Here is a 6,340-nt window from a genome sequence, read left to right as displayed (position 1 = left end):
TCAAGACTAAGCCAGTCCATCAGGGTTTAGTATTAACCTAATCCTTTAACCTGGATGTCACCATTACAGTATTTCCCCAATTCTTTTTTTTTGTTTTGTTTTTGTTTTTGTTTTCTGGAGCTGAGGACCGAACCCAGGGCCTTGTGCTTGCTAGGCAAGCGCTCTACCACTGAGCTAAATCCCCAACCCTCCAATTCTTTATAAGACAAAAAAATAGCAATTTCATCATCCTGATGCTCTCACTCACGTATATTTATCTTAAAACTTTTTACCCTTCTCATTAGTATTGTCTACTTTATAGGCAGAAGTGGTCTAAAGTTATCAATGTCTTCTGTCAAGTTAGAGACTGAGATGTGACTCTCGGAGGTAGGAAACTTGTTCTGTCTGCTCAGGACCCTGGGTTGGATCCTCCACAATACACATATGCACATCTGTATTTATGTGTGTTATATATACATACAATTTACTGTGTAAGCTAGACCTGAAATAAAGCAGATGATTTTACTGAACCAAAAACCTATGAAGAACAAGCTATTTCTTTGCACTATCAAAGAACAGCGTAAGTTACTTCAGGTTCCATATTCCTGCTGTAAAGGAAGTAGTCTCATCAATGCATTTGCCATGATGGACACAAGTCCATCTACCAAATATTGACTTCCAGTTAGGCCATCTCCATTCCCGTTAAGGGCATCTCAAATTCTGTTGCAAATGATTTGAACTTTCATTATGTATTGAAAATATTATTTTATCAGTAGGACACCACCCCTCAGAGAGACTACAAAAATTGCAGCATCCATGTCCACTTTAAGAAAACTTTTAGACCTCTATCTGAAAAATTATTTACAAATTACTTAAGGTTGATATTACAAGTTAACTTAAAACAACTTAATAAAAATTTAAAACTTAAAGATATGAATCTTTATTCACATAAAAATTACTTTCAATTTCATCTCATTAAATTACACTAAATACTACCAATGTCATTTAAAAGTGCAGTGTCTATAACGTAGTTTTGATAAAGCAAATATTTAAATCCTGTCATCTATTTCTATATGTTACACTATGAAAGAATTAGTAGAAACATATTTCAAGCCAAATTCCTAAATATCTCAGAACATCATTCAGTTGAATAGGAAGAGCATTGGGAAGAGCAGATCATATTTTTTAAAGGAATCTATGGAAACCAAAATGATGTAAGATCGCCAGTCAGTATGTGGAGGAACCCAATGAACTTTAATTGAAAGCATATGGGCAGAAATGTGACTGTTTGTTTTGCTTTTCAACTAGTATAATTGGGTCATGTATATGGATTAGTATACTGGCAGTTTTGCATAAAAATTTTATGACCTGTGAAAGTTCACAAGAATTCAGAGATTCACTTTTTTCTCCACATAAAAATATGAAAAAGGAAATGAGAACAAGAAAAAAAAACAAAATCAAAAAATAAAGCTAAAACCCAGAGTAATAACTCCTGTTTAGGGAAGATATTAGATATGTTGTTATTGGTATTGTCACTGTTGGTCTTACCAGTACAGTAAAATTGAAAAAAAGGAACAAATAACATCATCCTAAAATGTTAGCATTAGAAGGACCTTGGGAGATAAGTAGTTAACTCTATCATCTTCCTGAGCAAAAGAGAAGTGAATGAACTACTCAAGGTCCCCAAACTGTCAGTATCAGGAACCTAAGTTTTCTGATTTTCTGTACAATATTTTTCTTCATCTTACTGCTTTCCCCATCATCAGGAGCTTTCCTGAGAAACCGTTTAAAGGATGAGCGATCATATCTCTATATGATCACACTTAGCATGTATCTCATTACATCAACAATAGCCTCTGTAAATCTGCTGAAGCAATAAATATAACATAACTTGTTAATTTCCCTTCAAACTCTTGCCAATTTATAAGAAGAAGGAAGGAGTGCTTTGGGGTTCTGTTTTCTGCACATGTTATCGCTACCACAATTATAAACTCACAGCAGGTATGCACTTAAAAAAGACCTGCACAAGATCAAGCTACCCCGAATACCAGAATGGCTTAAGCAGGTAATCAATCACCAAGCCACTTTCCTTAATGAAGAGCTAGAGGTAGCAGATATCTTCTGGGGGAGATAGAATCGATCTTTATTTAGGATGTGATTGCTGATATGCTCCCCTCATTCCAAAGAACAAACCCACGCCAATATACACATGGCAGAACTAAGTGGAATTAGGTGATTATCCAAAAAAGCAGACATGACGTTGGGAGGTGGAGTGTTGGGGTATGTATGGTGACTTGAACGGATCAATAGGGCTAGGTTACGTTGTGTTTTTATTATAAATATACATGAATTTATTAAAAATAGAGAACAAATGTTTTAGAAGGATAAACCATTTCAAGACATATTTCCAGGTTAGACTTACATTGTAACTTTTTAGGAGAATGTATTTTGCACCTGTAACTTAGAGCATAGAGCACTATTGCAAATGTAGGGTGAGTGAATTATTGCTCCAGAGATTTTCAGATGATCCAACTCTCTCTTTCTATCCATTTATTTTCTACAGTTTTATTCGGTGTATCAATCCTCTGAAGGGAAAGATGTATAACATGTCTAGAGAATTTTCCTTTGTGCTTAAAACTGTTGGCCTTCTGACTCACTCAAGACTTGTGCTTTCTATAAATTGACTCTGATACCGCCACAGGCCCCTCTTAAATAGCTCTCGGCACTACTGAATTTGTAGGCGAGATGGAAATACGATGCTTTCTCTGGGCTTGACTACCAAAAGGAAAATTCATAAAGTAAAAATAACATTACAAATTGACTGCTTGAATAAATGTAAGAAATGCATACTTACTTTGTAATTAGAATACTTTCTGTCATTGTGGCTATTTGAAACGTTGGACAATTTATATTCATTTTCTTCACGTTAATAATAAAGTATTTTCAATTGGGAATACGTATTGTTATAACTTCTTCTTGATTTTATTTAGAGTTCCAGGAGTTAACACTTTATCCTCTGGCTCTCTATACATTTGTATTATAACTTTGGTGTACTTTTTTTTTCTGCCTGCTTTGAAAATTGTTTGCTTATAGCTTTAAAACATTTTATAGATATGTATATATATGTATTATATATATGTATATGTATGCGTATATCTATATAACTTATAGAGGAATTATAAATGTATATACATATTATTTTCTATAACTGTATACAAAGCCTATAGGGGTAAATTCAACTGATGAACTGTAATAGTGTGGAGAAACTTAAAACATTAAAACAGTATATGAAGTGTGTTGGAATATGTGTGACAAAAATGTATATTAGAGTAACTAAAATGTTCCTTAGTTCCACACTGACTGGGGACTATTGGTTGAAATTCTGGTTAGTCCTGGGGCTCCATGATATATTTCCACTAGGGTATTAAAAGTCTTGACCAGGAAAGTGGTTCTACTCCTCCACCCGGAAGTCTGCTGCCTCTGTAGGTTTGCTGCACCACTGCAATGCATGGGATATAATCCTCAGAGCTTCCAGGAGTTCCATGAGTTCACATTATTGAGCTTTCAGAAGGAATAAAACATGAACCCGACTGAACACAATGTTCTAGGAAAGGTTTCTAGTCTCAAAAAGAAGTGAAATGGCTTCCTTTCACTTAATGACTTTTCCTGTCACATAGTGTAAGACTGTAGGTATACTCCATGGAAAAATAATGAAAGTATGTATCCAGGGAAATATAGTTGTGTGTGTGAGTGTGTGTGTGTGTGTGTGTGTGTGTGTGAGAGAGTCTTTTAACCTTTTTGTTTTCACTCTTTTTAGTGAATTATTCCTTAAAACTGCTGTATCAGTCACCCTGAGTTTCAGTTTTGTGATGCAGGTTTATCCTCTAGGCCATTTGTGATGGTTTTTTATTAGATGTGCAATTCAGCTAAGGTTATCTAGATCATTATTTCTTTACACAGAACGAGATTACTTATTTATATTAAGATGAAGTAAGATAGTTAAAAATATTTGTATTACACTTTATGGAAAATATTTTAAAAACTAGTAACTGCAATAATATGATGGATTTTGTGATCCCAGTAAAATTGTGAATTTATGTACTCTTTATATTCAATATTCTAATAATGAAAACATAGCTAGAAATTATGTCATTTTATAAACATCTTGAAAGGATGAATAAAAGGCTTGTTTTCTGAAAAAGTTGCTATAAAAAGTTGAAGTTAGTCTATTTTTCTTATACATTTTCCTAAAATATTCATAAACTTTATGCAAAGGATTGTATTAGTTGATTAATTTAATATCTTCTTTTTACTTATTTCAGAATGCAGGCAAGAAAAGTAGAAGAATGTATTAATCAGACAACCCAATGATGGGACATAAAAATGTGAGAGTAGGGAAAGGGGTAGATTTTGTTGGAACCAGAGAAGGGGTGAATATTATCAAAATACATCTTATGAAATTCTCAAAGAACTATTAAAAATGAAGAAAAAAGAAACAGAGACAGTGAGGAGGTAGGGAGATGAGATAGAGAGACAGAAGGAGAGAGAGACAGAGACAGAGACAGAGAGACAGAGAGACAGGAATTAAATCAAAGTCCAAAGTTGCTGCTTTTTATTTAAGTTTCACAGAGTTCCAGTCTTTACAAATAGCTTTCAGCTCTCCACATCATACTTCTGAGAGGCTCTATTGTTCATCTTGCTGTTGGAAGCCTAGCAGAGAACAGAGAAACCTATCACTAAGCTTCTTGAATCTGATCAAACCACAGACTCTGAGACAAAATTCGGATATTTTCCTCCCTTTTGTAATACAGCTTAGATGCAGGGAGCCTGGTTCTCGATGACACACTTCTATAACTTTACAATTTTGTTCATCCATGCTTGCTAGTAAGATATGCAATCACAGATTTCTAATCCTAGAATACCTAGAGCAAATCATTCTTTGTTCTTTAAAAGGATAATGATAAAAACATATTTTCTGTATTTTTACTCTATAATTCATTAATTGGTTTGAGAATGTCATACATTGATTATTATATTTATAACATTACCACCTCTCTTCCTCCACTTTCCAGTTCCTTCTGTGGTTCCTAGTCATTTCAACTTCCTGACCTCTTTTTTTAATATTGTTATTATTAGTGTGTGTGTGTGTGTGTGTGTGTGAGAGAGAGAGAGAGAGAGAGAGAGAGAGAGAGAGAGAGAATAAATCCTGCTTATTCCATTTAGACTTGTTCCTTTATGCATAGGATACTTAAATATGTTTAAAGATAGCCATTTGGGATTATCCAGCATCATTCTATAGTTCTCTATCACAGCAACCACTCCTATAGTTCTTCATCTCCAAGTATGACCTTGTGAGACTTTTTCCCACCCACATCACATATCAACTGTTATTGCCATTACACAGTTCTTGTTAGGTAACCAAATGTTGAGATTCATCCTTCTCATACAGAAGATACAATTCCGTGGCCTTGTTGCTCTTAGAGTCTTTCTGCATCATATTTTCATATTGTTCCTTGAGCATTAGGTATATGGTTGCATTGTAGGTATATCACCTGGAATTGGGCACATTTTGTCCACATTTTGACCAGATATAAATTTTTGATTGTTTTCCTTGCTGCAAAAATTAGTTTATTTGATGGGAGATGAGAGCTATCATTGCCTTTGGATATACGGACACGTAGTTAGAATGCAGTTGAGAAATTCACTGTGTGGCTATCATGCTTCTCCTCTGGGGTCCATGACCTCAGCAGCCATGGATAGTTGGTTTGATTTACTAGGCATGATTTCCCTCCTCTTAATTTGGCCTTAAGTCCAATTGCATAGCTATACGTTACCCTTGAGATGGACGCAGCATTGTTGCCTGTTTGGTATATTTTACCATGCTAGTAATTGTGGCTTGTAGGATTTACATCTGAATAGAAATTTTAATTTCTTTTCTTCGTTGCATAGCAACTTCAGATTCTAGGAGAACATAGAAAATTCACATGCACTATAACATCCTAGCTTTGTTGCCATTTCTGCTTATTTTCTGTGAGGGGAATACTTGTTTAGGAATGACAACCATAGAATATTTCTGGTCCCCAAGGAGATGGAGGAACTGTCACATGTCCATACTCAAAGGACTTCATTCCAAAGGCAGATCTTACAGTTTTCTCATGATGACTTTGTCATAGAGACTAGTGCTTATTAGTAACAAATACTCTGAAGGGGACCTCATCAACATCTGCACTGACATTCATCACGTTGCCTAGTATCCTGCTTTGACAAGTTGGTCTAAGCATCTCACTGGCATATGGTTCCATTGCTTAATCCTTTTGCTCTGGAGAAAAAGCAGTGCTTTGTGCCGGTTGAAAACACCACA

The sequence above is a fragment of the Rattus norvegicus genome, chromosome 8, assembly GCF_036323735.1.
Source record: "Rattus norvegicus strain BN/NHsdMcwi chromosome 8, GRCr8, whole genome shotgun sequence".
Lineage (NCBI taxonomy): Eukaryota > Metazoa > Chordata > Mammalia > Rodentia > Muridae > Rattus > Rattus norvegicus.
This window is presented reverse-complemented; position numbering follows the sequence as displayed.